Here is a 22,152-nt window from a genome sequence, read left to right as displayed (position 1 = left end):
CTCTTCCATGCAGTGCTGGTTCCTACTGGCCTTTTCCAATAGCCACAATGGAAAAGGTTTGATTATGGCATTAAGGGCTCAGTAAAACACCCAACTTGAACACTCACTCTCAAACAGGAGACGCTGCCAAAATACCCATTAGCCTTTTGCTGCTGGGAAATCAGTGGCAGTGCCCTACATGGTGAGGCTGTTCTCTTTGCTCTGCCCTTGTCACTGGGGGCTTCTAAGTTTGGTTACCACAAAAACATGGTGACAACTGTTTGTTGGTGACCACAAAGAGATAAACACTGTGGTATTTAAGAACTGAAGATATTTTTGGAGGCTTCTCTAGAGCACAAAGCACTTCTAGCTGAATGGCTGCAGAGCAGACGTGGCATGGAGTGTTTTGCACAAATGTTTCTCTATCAGAAAATAATACATTTGTCAAGAAACAAGAATTTCTCTGGATTTCTCCTTCAATATTCTTTTTCTTTTCAGTTTAAGAAATCTTTAGCATCATAGTTTTGGCAAAATAAAATGAAACGTACAAACAAAATAATTGGCGTTTTAAAAGTATATTGATTAAGCGGTAGTAATTGGGTTGCTGTATCCATAAAATAGGAAACCAGTTTGATTTGGGACAGCAGCACTTCAAAATTCTGCCTGAAACCATTCAACATTGCCCTACCAAAACCCTGCAGTTCATGGTAGGTGTGATGGAAATGCTGTATCCAGCTTCCTCAAAATTAAACTGTCACCAGAAGGGTCTACCTTACGTGTGCCTATATTCGCGATTTTAGTTTGGACCAGGGATGTGCTTTAAAGTGATATATTTTTTATCATCCCAACCAGTTATTCTTCACATCATGAAACAGTTTTGGTGCACATGAACTGAATTGCTTCTATATGAGATTGAGCTGCAAGGAGTGCTCCAGTTCAAATGGGCATTTAGTTCATAGCACTAGACTAAGGCTATTCTGAAGTGAAACAGCCCTCTGTAATGGGGGTATCAGGTCCTCAGCATCAAATGCTTTGCTTTACAGATCCAATATTTTCAAATCCCATCGGCTGCTAAAGCAGATACAGCCAACAATTGCTAGTGGGGTTCCTGGTAAAAAAGCAGAAGCTCTGCTCTTGGATTTCCATTAATGAGCACTCAAACTACATGACCAGGCTGGAGCTAATCCAAAATAAACTCCCCAAATGCCTCCAGTGTGAACATCACCTCCTCAGCACCAAATATCTTAGATTTGTTCCTGCTGTGCCATTCTGCAAGCTAACATAGACACACATGTACAGCTCTCCCAGGAGGGGATCATACCTAAATGCATTTTAAAAGACAGTGTTCACAAGGTTGATTCAGTGAAAACTTACATTTAAACTCAAGAGACACCCAGTCTTCTGCATGTGAAAACATGGAAACCATCACTGAATTCTTATAGCATTCACATCTGGTTCCTTGCTCCCCAGGCACTGAAGCACACATTACCTGATGTAAAAGCACATGATACCTGATAGTACTGCCAGAAGCCAGGACTTCTTAATGCATGAAACCTTCATACCTGCAGAATATTGTTAGATCTCATATAGGAAACAGCCTCAGCTCCAGGCCATACCCAAAGGAAAGCAGTAACCTTTACTTCAAATGGATCAAACCTGGACCAGTGCCACAGCACAGTGTAAAACACAAAGTGATGCCTGCACAAGTCCATACGCAAGTGACCTGCTGGCTGTGAGTTATCATTGGCACAGTCTGAGATCTCAGCTGGTGCCTTGGACAGAGGCTAGTCCAGATTTCAGCAGCCTGCCTGTAACTGGGACAGCTTCAAACAGATCCATTTCCTCTGCTCCTCCTTTTCTACATGCTGGTTTGTTCACAGGATTAATGCACTCTTGTGTGGACTTTATTAGTTTTTCTAGCAGGAGTTAGTGAAGACTTGTTGCTCTGTTAGGCTTACTATATCCAATCACAGCACCATGGTTTGTGCCTAGGATTGACAGGTGCTTTTCTGGACAGCCCCAGGGTTGTTCAGCAGCTAAGATCAGATAAAATCAGTGTATATCATGTCCAAAGTTCTACTGCACTCCGTGCTGCTCAAAAGAGGCTTCATTTCATCTGGAGGAAGTTATTCTTCCTTAATCTCTATTGCACACCAGTATGACATGTCTCAGGATGGATGATGTTACCAAACCGGTATCTAACAATGATTTTATTATTATTATTATATTATAATTTATTATATTATTAACTATATTCTGCCTAACCTGAAACACTAAAAATAAATATTTAAAGTATAAATCCATTTAAATTCCCCAAACTACCCAAAGGATTTGGAAAGAATTCACCTTTGCTGAAGATCCCACATCACCTGCCTTTTATCTCTATAAATCTGCATGAATAGAAAGATGATGCTAATTATTATGTGACACACAAGCAGACTGCCACCCGCCTGTTATTAGCACAGCCTATGGCTATCAGCACGGTTGTTTTATTTCAGCTGCCCAAACTCTACTAGCTACAGAGCTTACGGGTGTTTTGTTGACATCAGTTGCCCTGTAATTCCAAATGACGTCGTTGCAGTGGCGGGCTACGCATTGACATGTAACATCATATCCATCAGGTAGATAGAGCTACACTGGATTATCACTGTGCACTCCTATTACCTCACAGTCTAGTAATGTATGGTCCCAGCTACTCTTCTGCAAGTGTGTGTGTGTGTGGAGAAGCCTGGAGAGCATAACAGCTATCTAGGAAAAGCTGTGCATGGAGAAATATTGTCTCCCCGCGTGATTACATAGCTGCTTTATCCCCCACCGTGCGTGCGTGTACCGACACACGCACATCCCATCAGCTGTCAGCAGGAATTCCTGACTCCAAATTAAAGCCTTGCCACTGTCTGCTCAGCTTGTCCTGGTCAATGGACATCAGAGCAAAGCGTCCACTCGCATAAGGATTTCTGAACTTTGCTCCCAATAACAGGAGTTTTTACTGTTGCGATGACTTGAACTTGTTCTTGAAAGAAGCCACATCAGAAATCACTCTGTGCTGCACACTGGCATTTCTAAGTGAGGAGTCAAGAGGTCAAAACCCAAGGTCAGAAGAAAAGCAGACGTGCAAGACCCCTTGCTGTACCTGTGGCTGGATAAACCAGCACTTTCCTAATCAGTCACTAATCCCCTAATCTTTATTGCATGTAAATTCCGATCCCTTCCCAACGGCTGTGCCACGGTAATCTCCAATCTGATTACAGCAAAACCCCATTGGAAGACTCATCGGTAAAAAATGGCAATGTGTAAAATCAATTTGTTATATATCACAAACAGCGCTGCACACCCCTTCAGGGATCAAAGAACCGCCATCAAAGAGCAACAAATGAAGGGCTGTTAAAAACACTTTTTATCTAATAGCGGGTTTGACTGTTTGACAAAAGACAAAATTCACTTCTGAAAAGAAAACAGGGGCATTGTTTTACACACAGTAAAGGATCAGTTGGTGACTAAGGCAGAAAAGGCAGTGTAAGAAAGGTCATTATTTAAGGTCATGCTGTAGAAGTGTGATGGCAAAAGACAAGAGAGCCTAGACGCACTTAGCCTCACAATATACTGGTAGGAGCTCAGACTTAGACAATAATCTCAGCTTTACCTACAGGAAGTATGGCAAGTGTTGGCATGGAGTGGCTGGCCCATGGATTTGCCATTTGGTACTCACCTTGATAAGAAGCAATAAGGAAAATGCTCAAACTTCTGATCCTGAGCTCTACCAAGTTTGGGATTAAAAGGCCCGGGAAGTAAGGACCACAGCTCTGGCTCATCGGTAACAGCCTGGGCTTCATCACTGCTAAGCACAGGGGTTCTCAGTTTTGAAAACAATAGAAAATTGATAATTTTAGAAAAATAAATTATCTTTGCAGGATCTTTCTTGCACTCATATCATTCTTCTACAGTAGGAAGGGAAGCCAAAGCCTCCTTTGCGTAACCCACCAGAGACAGAGAGAAATATTAAACTAAAAGAAAGCTGAGGCCAATATAACTTTAGTGTTTCATCCATTGAGGGGAATTTGCCAGCATTCACCATTTTCTTTTTTAAATCTTATGATATTAGGTGCTTGTTTATTAATGTCTGTTTTCTGAGGGCATAATCCCAAAGGAAAATCTCCTGTTTATTTGAACATGAAAGGAAATTTATGTCCTTTGTGATTGTGGGGAATCACTAAATGTGATAAAAATAGGAAGCAAATAAATAAAATCCAATTCTTGCCAAATTCATGCTATTTAAACCTAGCGTACTGGTTTTCTGGGGTTTGACCCAGGAGTGCTGAACACACAGGATTAGTAATGTGTTTCCCACCAATGCGTCCCCTGAGATTTATTTAAGCATCTTTATGACATGCATTAACAAAAAGCTACACTGGCTGTGGGATCCAATAGCTGTAGGGTCTAATATACCTTATGCTCCATTCACCATAGAGGAGACTATAAGCAGGTGTCTCCCCTAGAAAAACTGGTATGCTACAATCAACAGGAAGCTGGCTCATATCCCCAGATGTTTGTCATTATGGGAAGGAAGGAGAAAGAGGGACATTAGGGTCAATAAAACCACACTGCCCCTCTTGTAGCACCTACAGTCCAACAGGGACTTCAGTAGCTCTGCTGTGCCCTTGATAAAAGTTTTACAAGACCTCTGCTCCAAACAGCCCTGAAATCAAAGGTATGTTTACTTAGCCTTTGCTTGCTGGGCTTTAGGATAGTGCAGGGAAGATCAAAGCAGAGACCTCATTTAACATGTCCAAGTACACAAACGGCAAGTCTGTTTATGTTGGATTCCTACACACGGAGTGTGCTGCTGTCTGTCAGCACTTCAGGCTCATTTTCCACAATATTGGGTGAGGAGGGAAATATTCAGAAAGGCCCCACAGATTCTGGTCCTGCTGAAACAGAAGTGGAAGTCAGAGCCGAGAGCTCTGCTTTCAACTGAGAGTGCCAAGGTCAAATATGAGCTCCTTGCAGGATAAAACAAATAGACCTGTGGTCTCTGCTGAAGTGCTATACCATTGAACTGCAGCTGAAGTCTGCATGAAGAGATGGAAAAGACAATTACCTGGGTCCCACCTGTTGGGGTTTTTTTGGCTAACACACAGTGAGACTAAGGTAATTGGTTTGACATTGGTAGGAGATGACACCACATTCACCTTGTGCACAGAAAGAGGTGCAATACCCATCAGCAATTCACATCTTCCTGCAGTCTCTCACTGATGCTTGTACAACCCCACACTGGGGATGTAGCAGTTTCATGTAGGAGTGAGCAACAAATACCTGCTTCTTCTCGCGGCTTCACACAAGACCACACAAACTGTAGGATGGAGGGGCTTTGTTCGGTCTCCTTCCCATCCATACTACTGTACTATCACCAGTACTGACCCTTTAAAACAGAGACACTTAAGGGGAAAGAGAGCCTAATGGTTAAGATACATTCTTAGGTCCTTGATTCAAGTCAGATACACAAGGTACCGAAGTGCCACAACTGCACAAAGAGACATCTCCCTCTTTGGGATGCTCTGGGGACAAACATTAGATTGCCAGGCACCCTGTGATAACAGGGGTGCAGGTGGGTACCCAGATGGATATGCAGGCTTCAAGACTTACTGGAGAGTCTCCCCAGTTTTCTAGTGATGTTTTCCCTTTCCACGCAACACACCCTGCTTTGCTCCACCTTATTCCACTGCCTCTAGTCAAAATCCTCATCTACACTCCTAAACTGTTCCTTCCTCCTCCTCTTGGCTCCAGTACCCAACCCCTTCATACACTTGCAGACAGTTATTGTCCCCTCAGGTGTCACTTAGCCAAGCTACACATATATTTACAAGCAGCTCTTCTAATCTTCTCACATAAATCAGTGCTCCCAGTTGTCTGATCCAATCATCCAGGCCTGTCTCTCTCTGTCCGGACAAAACCCATGCCTGTCTCCCTGACATCTCATGGAAGTCGAGCTGTCAGCTCAGGCTCAGAGCTCTTAATCTTCCTCCCCCTCCCCACCTCCTGCTTTAATTGCTGCAGACACTGCTACTGTCCTGCCTGCCACTCAGGCCCACATCCCCAGTGTTATGTTTTGCTTTGCTCCAGCTCTCCAGATCCTGTGAGCTGCACAGTCTTCCTGCAGCTCACTGATAAGCCCCAGCCTTGGCTGTCCCTCCACTCACTTGCATTTCTCATCCAGACTGCCATCATATTTCATTGTGACTCCTCTGCTCCAGCCTTGATGAAGCACACTCCGGCCTCATTCATATCCATTTTTGTAGGCACTGCTCTGGCCACATCTGCTTCTCTTCATGTCTAGTTCTCCCCTTCCCCGCCACATCAAACAGTTGCTACTTGTCTTCACTTCTCAAGGCTCCTCCTGGCCTCTTCCTACTGTTTCTATCACATCTTCCCTACCAGAGGTCTGCCCTCTTCCAACTGGCCCAGATGTCCTGGCTTTCCTCTCCCTTTTTTACAGTTTTCAATGAAAATCATAGGTGTTTTCTGCCAAGCTGCCTGCCCTGTATGGGAGCTCCTCATCAGCATCAGCTCTCTCCCTATTACACTCCTCCTTAAAGCTTTCCTGCACCAGGTACCCACCATCACCGGTCAGCAACTAAGCTCTGGTGGTCCCCATGGTCAACACCATCCCACTGCTGCTTTGCTCCACCCATCTCTCCATCTTGCTGCCATCATCCTTCATCTCATAGCAATTTGGGCACAGCCTCCTTGCTATGTTCAAACAACACCTTGCACAGCGTGGTGAAGGCCCTGAGCACAGCAGTGACACACACACGAATCATGCTAATCACAACAGCTTCACTAGCACCTCTTTGACGATTACCCTCATTTCTGCATCCACAGCATTAAAGTACGATTGCATTTTAACAAGCTTCATTAGCACATTGCCTTAGTGAAGCTTAACACAGCCTGAGCACCCAAGGAAACCCCATGGTGCTTCTTTTCTGCTCAATATAGTTTTCAAGGCTTCTGTAACCTGATTTGTTAGGAATAACCTCAGGGTTGTAAAGCTTTTCTTCTGCCATCCAGCAATTAAGGAATAATTTGTCATGGAGCAAGTCAAGCTGCAGGGCAAGAAAGCCCTGTGCAATACAAGGAAGCTGTGTAAACCATAGCCCTTGGTGCAGGAATGATGTGAGCATCCGTCCCCTCCTCCTCCATTAGCCAGGAGCCTGTGCTCTGCAGCAGCTCCTGGAAATGCTGCACAGCCTCCTAAGTAATTCAACTCTTTGACCTGAAGGCAGAGAAATACCTGTATACACCCTGCCAGCATGCACTAGCTGTGGCTCTGTCCCTCCTGCACTTCTTTGGACATTGTGCAGAAAGATAAACAGCCAAACCATATTGTTAGCATGAGCTGTATAATGGAATAGGATTAAGAAATGGGCTGCAAAGCTTTTTTCAGCAAGTTTTATGAAGCTCCAAAGCATAACTGAAACTGCCATTTAAGAAAAACCTACATTGGGAAGAAAAATATTAGCATCACAGAATCATAGAATGGATTGGGTTGAAAGGATCTAGCTCCTTAAGATCATCCAGTTCCAACCCCCTGCCATGGGCAAGAACATCTTTCACTAGACCAGGTTGCTCCAAAGTCCTGCCAAACCTGGCCTTGAACACTGCCAGGGATGGTATCTTAAGAATAACAAGGAACGAGCAAAGTTAGGTATGAGTTTGCAACACTTTAGATGCCTTGAACTCAATTTATGTGCACTGCTATCCATGATAAGCATGAGGTATGGTACTCTGGACAGACCAGAGCAACCTCTGGTGCATATGCAGCAGGATCAGGATGCGACCCGGGGCAGTGGCTCCCAAGGGACACAATCTGCATTTCAACCATCATAGTCTGATAATTGCTCATGTCACCATGGAGAGATGCACACACAGACACTGAGGAGAAACTGGTCTCACATTAGAAAGAAGGAAGAGGCAGCTCTTCCATCTATAGAGTCTGAACAGTATTTCTATCTGGATAAAGGTTTGCTAGCTTTAAAGTTAATATTTTCTCCAGTTATCTCAGTAACACAAAAGCCAAACACTTTCCCAAGCATTCCTGGAAAGATGCTTCCTGTTTTGGTGAGGAAGAGAGGGCATTTTTAAGTAAAAAATGATCTGACTTTGCTCATTGTGTATTAAGCCCAGTCACAAAACCAGAAGTAGTTTTGCAGATGGAGGTTGTTGCCTGATTTTTCGCCCCCTTAACATCCATAGTAGCCAGATTAAGGAACTGCTAGCAAACCTCAGTCACTGTTTCCAAACCATACGTAACAAACAGTATAGCAGGAATAGAAAGGGTATCAACTGCTACAGGGCCCCAGACAGCTGTCTGTGAAAGCAGAAAACGGGGTTAATGGTTCTTTTATACTTTTCTTTTAGTATTTGCAGACAACTGAGGACTGGTATGGAGATCATTGATCACTGCTGGAAATTCCTCATGCAAGGAGAGAGTCTGATCCCATGAAGCGTGAGCAGCACTCAATTCCCATTAATTTAAAGGGAGATTCAAATTGTCCAGCGTTTTTTAGGGAACTTTAAATCTATGGACAGGTATAAATCTATGGACATTATACAATTCTAAATCTCTGGACACTATTAGAAGGGTTCTCATTCAGCAAACCCCTCTCACACCTCTATCCACGCTTTGTAGTTGTTCAGCTTATACATATAAAGAAGAAAGGAACCCAGTTGCTAACTACCTGATATTACAACAGGACGTTCTTCAGGAACACGTACTTTTCACATCCTACCACCATTATTTTAACATTTAAAGGTAGAGGAAAAACTTCACCCATCCCCACCTTCCTCCCCCTTAACCAGACAAACACGGCATTCAGCTCGTCTGAATTCAGATTTTTATTGGAGCTGATCCAGCAACCAGAGCGTGTTGCTCGAAGCCAAGGTCCTGCTTCCTTCAATACACCTCCTTCATTCTGACTCCCTGCTTTTGTACTGCTTTGGTAATCTCAATCTGTGGTCAGGGATAGGATAAAATTTCAGCTATTTCCCCCCTCGGAACAGGGCTTGCTCTTAAATCAAAAGCTCTGCACTCTAAACCTCTGGTTAAGTACTTAACTATAGGCAAGCCTTTGAAATCATCATGGGCTTCTTTTTTTCCCCTTTTTTCTTAGATATAGCTCTGAAAACCACAGAAGTAAACCAAGCTTTCAGGAATATCAAAGGTATTCAGAGGAAACTGGGGGATGGGGGCATATAGGATGGCTCCGCAGTGCTTTTTTGGCCTGAAGTAGATGGCATTACCAGTCTCCATCAAGAATGTAAAATTTCCTCCCTTATCCTCCAGGACATGAGAAAATATTGTTAACTCTTCTGGAAGCATTAGGAGCAGACAGCAACTGGAATCCAGGCAGAAGTCACATTTCTGTCATTGCCTTGGTAAATGACCTGCACCTTCCGCACAGGATGGTGTGAGCTCTCACATACCTTCTACTACTGTTTGTATTTTCCTCTCTCTGTTTCTCCTTTTTTCCCCCCATTCCCTCTCCTCTATACATATAGTAATTCAAGAGCCACGATCAACCCTTTGCTTGGCTTCAGGTCTCTTGCATGGGCTAAAGTTACCTTCAGTTCTCCAGCATGGTTCAGGGAATTTATTTATATTCCATGTTCTGGAGATAGACCTCATGTCTTGCCAAGGGCTCGTATGGGTCTTACAAAAGGAACACTGACAAATATTTATGGAACCTAAAGTGAAACTCAAGACACTGTTAAAATAAAGTTTGCCTTAGTACTTTTTTTTATTTTCCCGAAGAATTGACCTGGATTTCTTGGCAGAAAGACTAATCCAAATGCTATTGGTATCTTAACAGCTCATAAGAACCACATGCTTCAAATAAAGCCATTACTAGCAGACACGCCGAGTGGTTCAATTAAGCAAATATGAAAATAGACACTTCATCCTGCTTTAACTAAGTGGGATCATTGCACTCCTGAATCCAGACTGACAATGAAAATGATACAGTATTTATAGAGTAGCTTTTTATCCTGAAGGATCCCAAAGGATTACGCAGACCCCGCTTCACACACTACAGAGGTGCTGCCACTTCCAGCGAGGAACTCACGAGCTGTCCTGCAGCCCCAAGGAAGGGCACATGGCAGTTCAGAGCGAGGAGCAGAAAAGAATTTCACATTCAGCTGAAACTATAGAAGGGAATTTAGGCAAGCAGAATGGAGATTGTTTAGACTGGAGCACATCCAGCACAGAGGAGGTATAGTACTGCAGTGCTTAAACATAAAACTTACATTGAAACAGTAAAATGTTCTGGTTTAAACTATCCAAAAATCAGAATTCAGGGCAGAAAGTGGTACGCCACCTTGAAGGTGAAAAGTTTCATTCTCTCCACTTCATTTGTGCATGGGAAATTCTCTAGAAGATGCTTTTGCTCACTATTCCCTTCAGGGAATACAAGCATCAGCACTACAATACTTTGCATAGCTGCCTGTTCACGTAAGGATGACACAGGATACTTTCTGATATAAAGTCTTCAAAATGTTCTGGCCGGTGTCCTCACACACTTCATGGAGAAGAAAATACTGGGTCCACCTACATCACACATCGGATCGCACTGCCTGCTGCCAGGGTCGCTGCTGGCATCTCTACCCCTTTTCAAATTAGCTACATTGCAAATGTAATGCAGCCCAGTATGCAGAGAGCACGACTTGCGCAAGCCTGCCTTGCAAGTCTTCAGTGGCAACACGAGGAATCCATTTTTGACCCCCAGCGCTCTACTGTGACAACCAGGTGATGCTTCCACCTCCAGGACATGCTGTCTCCCATGAAACCTTGGCCATGCATGAGGAGCTCAGCAAGCCTTGGAGTTTTCAAACACTATGTTAATAGGTGGACCGAAAAAATCTTGGTGAAACAGGGAAAATCCATCATTCAAGAAGCCAGCACAGCAACATGACACGAAGTCACATGGGGATGCACCATATGTCAGCTGCAACTGACATTACAGCAAGGACTGGGACTACCTCAGCATGAAGAGTTCAGCCTGTGGATGTGCTTATGTAGCTATGTCTGTAAATTCAATCAATGCAAAATGCCACGGTTAACTCATTTTTCTCCCCCTCCCCCCCCCAAGATGTCAGTGTCCTTCTGATTCAGTCACATCTGAGAAGAATCATGGAATCATTAGGTTGGAAAAGACCTTTAGGATAATCAAGTCCAAGTATTGACCCAGCACTGCCAAGTCCACCATTAAACCATGTCCTTAAGTGCCACATCTACATATCTTCTAAATACCTCCACAGATGGTGAAGAGAAGCAATTCTGACATTCTTACTACTAACATGCCCCCAGCACAGAAGGGCAAAAGAAATATGACTGTGCGGTGAGAGCTTTTTACCTGGCACAAAGTGTGGAGCTTGCAAAAGCCTCTCTGCAGAACAATTAGCAGAAAGCACCAATCTTCTAAAGCTCCTTTCTTTTTTACAGCTCATTTAGCCTGAAGTAGAGCAATCAAGGCTCTTCTGGCAGGGTATCATATCCTCAATATGTAACTACTTAAAGGAAGAGGACAGCTATTGCAGAGAGATGTCCCAGGAGAAGTAATCATTATACAAGTGAAAGGCATTTCTTTGGAGTAACTTTTACAATAATGTGAAGCTGGGTTTTTTTGGGAGGCTGGTGGGGTTTTTTTCCCCAGGACTGGAATATGAACCTTTCTTTCACTAGTGAGCAGTTGTTCACATACCTAATTTGCTGTGATTTAAATGAAACCCTTCAGGCAGATAATTGTGTACCAGCAGGAGGAAGGGGCTGACTCTGTGACCCTAAAGCCTCCAGATATGGCACTATTTTTGTTCCTAAAGGAAAAGAGAATTGGAAAAAGCAAAAAGAAAAATAGTCTTAAGAGATGAGCAAAAAGGAAGGAAGATGCTATGTAAAGGAGGGAACTTGCAGGGGCTTTACAAACTGCCTATTCTCTCATTTATACTTATTTTAGGGGGGTTCAGTACTCACAGAACTTGTATCACTGACAGCAGGGAAGGAAGCGCATCTATACAGAGAATGTGCATTTCCCTGCTGTGATGGGGAACCTGACCTCAGATATGATGGAGGAGGAGGATGCAGAGAGATCAGCCCTGTCCGGCTCAGGGTCCCACAGGACAGCAGAACTCCAACACCATGCAGCAGTGCAGAGAAAGGCTGTGAGATGTATTAGAGCTAAACAGGTAAGGAAAGTAGATGCCTGTCATGCCAACTCCAGTGAGGTGTTTTGGGAGGTGCATTGGACTGAGGCCACCAGCTCAGAGGCTGTTTTGGAATAAGAAACCCTCTATTTTCACTTCTTCTGACCAAGAGGCAGACCGGACTAATGGGCAGCAGGCTGAGCTGGAAGAAACAATGTGCAGCAACCTTAAGGGAAAGCAGCCCACATAACCCACGGGACTCAGGATTTCATATAGAAGTGACTCCTTTCTTCCTGTGTGAACACGCTGTTCACAGTGAGTAAGCCTGTGTCATGCTGCAAGCCTGGGATGTTAGAAATACACCCAGCTTCAGAACCTTATGGATGGTGAACGTTTGCAATGCCAAACTTGGAGCTGCAGCGCAGGGCTGCGCATAGCCCAGACAACCACGTGCCTGTGAGCTTCAGACTGAGCAGTGAGACAGACACCCATGAAAGCACGGTGGTAAGGGCTTTGCACAGATTAGCAACCAAAATGTGTGCCTTGGAGGACCTCTGCCTGGTGGCCAAGGTGAAAAAACAAGAGAGCATATCCTCTCTCTCACCCTCCCAGTACCTTTAGGACAGTCCACTTGTACTCTGGTTGTTGCTGGTGCAGATGCGCCTTTGCTGATAACACCCATACAGCAACAGCATCGCCGCTGCTTAAGCGCTCCTGTTAATCCCTCCACTAAACTCTGACACGGGACATGCCCACCAAGCTATTCCTGCTATGGAAAGGAATGAGAATAGAGGCAAGGTACAAAGAGCAGGGGGCAAAGAGGATGTTTAAATAATGCAGCAAATGACTGAAAATATTAAAAACTATTAAAAAATTAATAAAATAATAAAATATTTTAAAATATTAAAAATCTACTTTTCTAAGTCAAAATGAAAGATTTTTGTAAAACTTAGCCGTATATATGTATATACATGCACACATGAACAGCACACATAACATATGTTGGCACACACAGCCTACATGTGAAAATGCATGCATTTTATCCCATGGCTCTGCAGACAAGGACATGACACTGCCCCACATACAAAGAAATGCATGTGTGTGCATTGCCACATATTTCATGAAAGCAGAATTGGGATAGCACTGTTTTAATGAAATGAATGATACTACTCCACAGCCACGAGGGCTCTCGCTCTGTATCTTGAAATACATGGCTATTTTACCACATGCAGAGCCTACTTTCTGCAACAGCATGACATCACCCACCCCACATCCAGGGGATAATCATGGCCTTGTCTGCACTGCGAAAACTGGCCCCATCATTAAATAGAAAGGGCTGCTCAGCCAGTAGCAGCAATAGCGGTGCTTGAATGCAAGACTGGACTCAGCTGGTTTTAGTATTGGATCATGTAACTCAGTTTAGAGTGGGGTTAGGAAAAACACTGGGAAAAACTCCCATACCTGACACCCCCCCTCAACAATAGCCTGATTGCAACAGCCGCAAGGAAAGTGAGGGGGAAATGGTTTTCCAGGCTCCAGAGATGATTTTTTTTCTGGAATTTCAGAAGGAAAATTCTCTTCCAAAGAGGATTAACAAATAATAATGGAAAGTGAGGATCTCAGCGATTTCTCAATATGTTAATCTAAGAACATTTTCCTATCTGGTCAAATGTTGTATCAGCAGTTTGGGAGTGTTTCATTTTAATCCTGGCAGTTGCTATTTGTCTTTTTATCTTTTCAAGCTCTTTGGTAAAAAATAACCTAGATCACAGATAAAACCCAAACTACTCCAAATCAGAAAATGTTGGTTTTCATTTGAAGGAAGTTAACTGCAATCACAACCTCCCTGGGTGAGAGACAATTATATTCCTTCCATTCTTTATTTGTACAACAATTAGCCTGTCCTGATCCAAGATAAATTCTCCCAGGCACAGTTGTGAAACAGATTAAAAGAGCATTGTGTTAGGGTTTTTCAAATGAAACTGATGAATTATTAAAATCACTCCAAAACTCAAAATTTCAGCTATGATGAGCCAGCAACTTGCACTCCAAAAATGTTACCTCCAAAAATTCTCAGCTAGATCCAATGGTGATGTAGGAGCATCCTAAACTTCCATGCCTCGCAGCAGTTCATGAGTGTTATATTATCCCGTGTGCTTCTGCAGCTGTGCATTGGCACAGCCACCAGCTACTCTTGTTAAACACAGAATACAAAAGATTTCATGCACATTGGACTTTAGAAAAGCAGAAGTAACCACTTCCCCTAAATGGCAACGTCACTGAAAGATGCAATGAATTGAATTCTTTCATGTACATCACCATTAAGCTGTAACGTAGGGCAGCTCGCTAGCTCACCATGTCAGCAAACAAGGAAGAAATGCATGAGGACCTCATGCCAGATGCACCTTATCATTTCGCTCACATGCACTGACAGATGAACACATTGGTAAAGGCATCCCTTCCCTCTGGAATGCCTGTATCTCTCAATTCCCTGCCAGGGGAAGTGAAACGCTTGCAGAATGACCTATTCTCTACCCTGCGCAGCACACTATCTTGGCATGGCCTTCAAGATCTTCCATCCTTCTGCACAAATTACTCTGGTCATTCAGATAAAAGCAGAGGGAGATGAAGAAGCACTTGTGTCTGGAATTCCCTGAATTTCATTACCAACCACAGAGGGCTTAGCCTAGGTCAAGCTCTGTGGTTATTGCACAGCCACGCTTTGATTTCTGGATGATCAAGTTCCATTCACTATCACCAGTGGGTCTTGAGGGGTGTGATACAAGCACAGTAAAGAGCAAGAAAACAGCCCCCATGGTGGCATTGAATTGAACTCACACGAACGGGGTGGCTGTCACAGCATCCCCACTGTGACATGCACTGCCATGGTACTTCTACTGCTCTTGTAGCGCTTAACCTATGTCAACTGCCTCCTGAGCCATCCCCTTCAAGATGTGACAGTGACAGACATCTAATTCAGTTTGGGGAGGCGTGAGACCCAATGCCTGCTCTCCTACCACCTCCCTCCCGCATCTATCCACTTCCCTCGCTGCTGGGATATGTCAGCCCAAAAGCTTCTCTGGGGAGGAGAATAACAGCTGGTTCTCTCCAAACCGTCTCATGCAATTAAAGGAAAACTTGCAATCAGTGCTTACATGCTTTTACTGTTGACGAGGCACAAGGAGGGTGAGGAGTGACCTCACCCTCCCCCGGCTGTGCTAACTGTATGGAATTCCTGAAAGAAGTCAGCTCAACAAGAAGGTGCCACTTGCAGCCCATCTTTTCTCACAGGCTTGTAAGCATCAGGGCTCATGTAAAACTCTCCAAGATGCCAACTTTTCATCCTGAGTTAACTATTTAGTGCGTTTTCATGAAGTCCCTTCTGGAGTCATGAGATAACAAAAAGAAAAAGATGAACCTTAAGGAATTTTTTAGCTGTAGTGGTGACAAGCTTGTGGAAAGCTTGAGAATTTGAGCCCTGAGCCAGAGAACAAGTAACAAGAGCCCAAATGGGAATTTTAAAATACCTTACAATATCCTCTTGAGTGTTGGAGACTGAGTCATGGTTCTGGGAAGGACAACATTACATCTTTATCATCTGCTGCAGGACTTGACTAGGATGAAATCAGAGGTTTTCTGTAACCATTTTGAGCTGCTGTCTATTCTGTGGAGAGGATGGTCCCCAGCAAGGAGCACGGGATGCCAGCCTGTTAAACTGGCATTAAATTAATGGAATTACAAGGCTTAACAGCCTTCATGGATCAGGACAAGGCAACACATTTAGGTGTCTAAGCAGATTTAAGCATTTACCATTAAATATGTGAGTTTGAAGGCTTGGGCCCTAACTTTTTAGTTTTCTTTCTTCCACATGAAGTAGGTAAAAATCTAAATCTCTGTCTCACTACAGCATCATGAGGTTATTCTAGTGCCTATAGTGTAACTTGAAATTGAATCAAATGGGTGATATCAGTGTGATAACTAACAGCCAGTAAGGACAAGGTCTGGAACGAGCATTTTGTACTAGGGACACACCAAGCTGAAGGAAGGAGAGCAGGGGAGGCTTGACCAATGTTTTTCAGCAATTCCCCAAGCACAGCTCCTCTTGCAAGAGGCCCACTATACTGACACAGCCACTATGGTGCAAAACTGAGATCAACAGATGGGTACTTGGGCAAGTCAGGGCTTTAGTGGTTAAAGCTGCCACAGGTCACTTGCAGACAACATGTCAACTACTTCTTACTGTCCTTTAACCCTCCCATTCCTTCCCTCTCCTCTCTTTCCAAAACATAAGGAAGTGGCACTTCTGGAGGAACTCACAAAACAATTTTCTGATGTTTACAAAGCAAAGAATGATACATGCTGAGGGATGTGGCAAGTATTCATCTTCCTCTCTGAGCCTTTTCACACACATACATGCAGGATTCAGGCTCCTATGGCTCCAAGTAGTGTGTACATTATTATTCCGCTCCAGAAGAGTCAGCTCAGCAACCTCTATAGAATCATAGAATTGTTTGGGTTGGAAAGGACCTGAAGATCATCCAGTTCCAACCCCCTGCCACAGGCAGGGATGCCTCACTAGACCATATCACCCAAGGTTCTGTCCAAACTGGTCTTAAACACTGCCAGGGATGGAGCATTTACTACTTCTCTGGCCAATCTGTTCCAGTGCCTCACCACCCTCACAGTAAAGAACTTCTTCCATATATCCAAGCCCATCAGCTTTTAATCATGACCCGACAGAGTTTGCTTCATCAGCCCTCCTTCTCTTTGAACAGAGCCCTCAAGCTTGCAGCTGCACAGCTATAGCCACCTATACAGTATTCACATATACCTTGTTATTTATTAACAGAGCCATATATTTTCTGCCAAATATGTTTCTCCTTTGTACAGATCATGAGGCCATTCAGCTCTTTGCCAAGTAGACATCTCAAAAATACAGTGTTTAAACTAAAAGGGCCTTTGTCATGGTGCAGTGCTGTGCAGAGGAATGTTTCTTCCCTGCTATATATTGTATCCTATGTACAGCAACAGTCCTTATTAATGGAGAGCAGTGACACCACTGCTATTACCCCAGTGCACAAGGAGCAGGGTGGGAGCGCTGGTTCATTCCTGAGAGGACTTCCTGGTAGCCTGGATGTGGCAGGACACAGTTGACCCCATTCAGACAGTAACAGGGGTTTAGGCCTGGGTTCATCAGACCAGTCTTTGGATTTTGCAGGAGACATTGTGCTCTGCTCTGCTGAGCCCCTGCCCTTGGATGTGAAACTGCTCCAGAGGAAGGGCCATAATTTGACCGAGCTGGCACACAGTGTTCCACAAAACTCAACATTTCAGGCATTAGTCATCTGCAAACCCTCACACAACAGCAGTTCAGGCTATGAAGGAAGGGATTCCTTTCCCTTAAAAGTCCTCAGTAACAATCACAAAACCTAAAATGCCCTCACACGGATATGAATCTCAGCGGGATCAACCAGGCTACTTCCACTGCTCACAGAGCAGGAGGCAAATGGCACTTTGACTATCAGTCGTCTTCACTACGTTCACAATGAGGAACAGGGAGGGGGATTTGCAGTAGTGCCGGATGGCCTGGCAAGCACCACTAGTGCTGAAAGACGACGGGACTTTTGCTCCTCAGCCAGCCAGGAACTTCAAAGACTTTCTCATTCAGTTGCTGTTACCGCAGTACGCACATACACAACTGCTGTTAAGGTATCACAAGCCTTGGCGGAGGTCAAAGCTGTCCAACTCGTGCTACAGCTGCCTGCTGCAAACACGAAGTAGACAGCTTTCTAAAAGGTTTTTTATCTAAACACAATTCTGTGCCCAACAGAAACGATACAGAAATTACTGTGAGATTTGTGAAGCACGTTATGCAAGAGGTCGGCTGAGATTACAGCACAAGCATTTCTCCGCTGCCTGCTTTTCAGTCAGAAGCTGCCAAATTGAAGAAAAGTGCAAATTTGGGATGAAAGTAGATCAAAATTGATATACTGTAAAAAACTTCTTAGGTCCGGGATGGAAATTTACATTTCCCACAACAGCCACAGCCTAGATCACAAAAATCTCAGTTTAAGCGCTGTAATAAATCAGTGAGAACAAGACTTAGGTATTTTCTCACAGCTCTAGTGCACGCATAGATGCACCTCTACAGTTTTTCTCTCTTTCTGGCCTGAGGAATACTGACTTTATAATAATAAAGAGCTTCAAGAAGTGAGATTGGGAGAGTGTCACCTCAAACTAACTAGTCTGGTGAGAACCAGCTTTCCACCCATCCCAGTGATCTTCCTCCCATAGAATAGGTTGGTGCATTTTTCTGTCTCTTTGGGTTTTTTTAACTTGCCAAAACAGCACCCAACTCCAAATAAAATATAAAAACTGAAAAGCTTATTCATAATAAGGGAATCCAAATGATCCCTTTTGACTTTCAAGCCTAGGAAAGACATTTCTTGCTTCCTAAAGCCTTAAGTTTTAGTATCAAACTCTATAGTGGTTTTTATAGGGGAGCTCCCCACAGTGCCAAGTCTCAGTTAAGGCAAGATGCAACAGGTAGTGCAAATCTGCAAAGGAGTAGGGGTGAGACAGGAAGAGGGCTACTATAACTTTGCACCATGAAAAAAACAGAATAAATGAAGCAAAACACATTAGAACTCTTCCTAGGTCAGTTGGGTTTTGTTGTTTGTTGTTCTCTGAAGTGCTAACCAGATGAGAAATTAAGATGAGAAATTAAGATATTAAACAAGGTTTAAGTCCATGGTTCCCTTTACAAAGGTATATTCACCCTCCTCTGCTCTCAGTAGGTTTTTACTGAGCAATTGGAAGATGCTATTTTCAAAGCCAGGCCTCGAGTCAGTTAATTGTTGCACCTCTTTGTGTTGCCTTTTCTTTCAACGAAAAACAGCTAAAGGTTTGCAGGAAGGAGCCTCAGGGCTGCAACAGATGTCATGAGCCACTTCCTACAAATTAGAAAAGGAAAGTAACCCCCTCAGGTTAATTATGGGGAGAGGCCACACATGGAGCTGTGTAATGAGCCTGTGGGATGGAGAGAAGGCAACTGCTCCGTATTGGATTTCAAGAGACAGAGCATGAAATCTCTCATGCTGACTGCATGCTTTCACACTGCAAGAGCAATGGGGGGACACAAGCCATACTGTCTGGGGCAGGCAGCGGAGTTAAGGAGCACTTACATTGTTCAAGCACCTTCTGACGACATCTCTTTGCGTACACGTCTTCCCAATGGATAACTAAAAGCAGTGGGATCAGCACATGGGGCTCTGCACCTGCCTCCCTATTTACACAGGTGCAAGGTGGTTGGAAAGCCATGGCCTAAGGATTAGAGCATAAAGACTGGGACTTGGCTGACCTGGATGTTGTTTTCCTGGTGGGATGAATAGGCGTAAGTCCTTTCATCTTTCTCTGCCTCATTTCCCCATCTGTATAATGGAGATGGTGGTATTTATGTTCTTTCATATATATAAAGTGGTTAGGTTTTCACTAAGGGAAAGCACCAGAACAGTCCCAGGTAACATCATCACCAGGAAACCCTGTGAGAGTGCAGGTTATGGCTTTTTTTTCTCTTCTTTTCCATTCCTGCCTCCCCAATAGGTTGATCCAGGCTTGTCTGAGCCCGTGTTTCAAGAAACCCTTTTCTTAGGGGTCACATCACTTTAAAAAGTCACAGATGCTCGTTTAAAGTAAATTGGTGTAGCTAAGCAATTGCAACTCAGCCATGAAGCTTAGCTGCAGACTCAGCCCCATGTTTCCTTCAATTAAAATATACATCTATGCTTAGGTTAGCGTGACCTGACAACAACCCCAGCAATGACAAAAACAACAACCTGGAATGAGCCAGCTAGCACGCCTCCAAGATTTATTTTAGGGAGGGGGAATAGCTTAATGTTTACTTAAATATAATGTGCAGATTGGGGGGTTAAGTGACAATTAATGGGTTCATCCATAAACAAGGAGAATCCTGGCAAAAACTGGGCGACAGCTTCACCTGGGAAGGTATCTCTGTCACCAGAAGAGCATTGAGTGGGATCTAAGCAACACTGCACAGGCATAGCTGAAAGTCCTACTGCCAGGATGGCCACATGAAGAAATAGGGATAAGTAACTGCACGTTTCAGTAAACGCAAACAGTGGCCAGGAGGACTGGAAAAGCTCAAGATTTTCAGTCCAAAAGGGACATTTTGTTGACATTCCATCTTGCAGGGAAAAAGAAATGTGAAACATTCTGGGTTTGTTCCAGTGCAGAACAGTAGTTTTTTTCATCTCAAAAAAGCAACAGATCTGCCATCCTTTGGACAGCTGAAATCACAGCCTCCTCCTGTAAAATCTTCCTTGTTGTGTACACATCACTTCTGATGCTTTTGTTGACACTGTGCTCACAACTGAGGCCAAGAAGAAAAGTCTGAATCATTTCAAACCTCCCATTAAGCATGACCAGAGCAGAATAATACACAGCTCCCTCACTGACAAAAGCACCAAGCAGTGCTTGTGGCAGTGGGTTTTCATCAATACCTATCACTTCCAAGTACGCAGGAGCATATCTCCACAAGCACGCTAAAAATGACTACTGGTCAATGAATATTAAGTGTCTTCCAATTTTTCCACACCCAAAGACAAACAAGCAATCTCCAGACTTGAACTGCAGGTTTGCATGTCATCTCCCTTCCCAATTCTTCCAAAACAAGGCATACCAAATCCACCCTCGTTTCAGCAGGTGGATTAGAGGCTAAGTAAAACTGGTTTTCTTGAGCAGGATTAGCTTGAGGTGCTTCTGAGATAATCTGTCTGCCTTCCAGGCACCCTCTAAATACTTAGAGGCACCCATTTGTCATCACTGCTGCATTATCCTAGCAAAACGCACCATCCTTGCACAACGGAGCTACCTGATCTGCAGGGTGCGAGTGTGCATGCCTATTACTTTGCTTGTCTATCTACTGCAGAGAAAAATGGTTTGTGGCCTGTATATTTCAAGCTGAACACCAGCACTTCTTAGATAGTACAGGGAGACACATTGCTGAACTCTGACCACCATGTCCCAATGGTCCAGGATGGCACTCAACTGAGCTACAGGAACATGGCATGGTAGGTCTTCAAATGAATGACCCTTCAGCAGGACTAAAGGAGCAGTTTCCGTTTCTTGGGCACAAACAGTACACCTGGGCAGTTATCAATGTCCTGTTAAGTGTAACAGGATGGCAAGGCAGCCTGGAAAACCAGAAAGAAACACAGTAAGTCTTGTTTGTACTTGTACCACATTTTCGCGGGCTCAAAGGATTTCTCTGAGATTTAAACAAATAACAGGATCAGAAGGTTTTAATAAGCTCCCACAGGCTCGTCAGGGGCTCGATCCAGCCCCCGGTGCAGGCAGTGAGTTTAACAAAACTAATCTCCAACTTCAACACAGTTATCACGATTTGCACCAGCTGAGGATCTCTCACCCTGACTTTAATGGGAACATGACCAGGCTGCTTGCCAGCACTTTTGGCTTTGCTGCAGGAGGAGTGACGTTCAGGTATGCGTGACCACTCACCATCAGATTTCTTTACAATGACAAGCTTTGAAGTCAGAGCGCTTTGCTCTCCTTCCATAAACCGTTTTCACTCAAAACAATAACTATTTAAACAGGAGCCTCACCAAAGCCATTTCAGCTTAGTGGGTTTTTTTACTCCTCTATCAATGACAAAATACAGTTAAATCACAAAAACAGACAGACCTGCCTGCTCCATGGTACCTATTCAGCATAGGCTGGCTATCTGTCTGGAACCCAGGACAACATCCCAACATCAAACCACATCCATTGGTTTCAGCACTGCGCAAGAAGGCACCAGGGGCTTCACCCAGTATTACATTGAAACACTAGAAAGAATCAAATTGCTGAAAACCTTGTTAAGCCTCTAAGCAGAACTCACTATAATTTGTCTTTTCATAGCCAGTGGGGCTGCTAGAGGCTTGAATGTGATTTGTGGACCTCATC

General features: G+C 43.9%; 1 protein-coding gene across 1 annotated transcript in view; it reads right to left on the bottom strand.

Annotated features, from left to right (window-relative positions):
• Positions 1-22,152, bottom strand: part of FGFRL1 (fibroblast growth factor receptor like 1) — a gene marked incomplete at its 3' end in the record, with an annotated part of 174,078 nt that overhangs the window by 98,374 nt on the left and 53,552 nt on the right. The gene's annotated exons all lie outside the window — the stretch shown is intronic.

This window comes from Psittacula echo (genome assembly GCF_963264785.1).
Source record: "Psittacula echo genome assembly, chromosome: 1".
Classification (NCBI taxonomy): domain Eukaryota; kingdom Metazoa; phylum Chordata; class Aves; order Psittaciformes; family Psittacidae; genus Psittacula; species Psittacula echo.
Note: the sequence above shows the minus strand (reverse complement) of the source record. Positions and strands in the feature narration are given on the sequence as shown.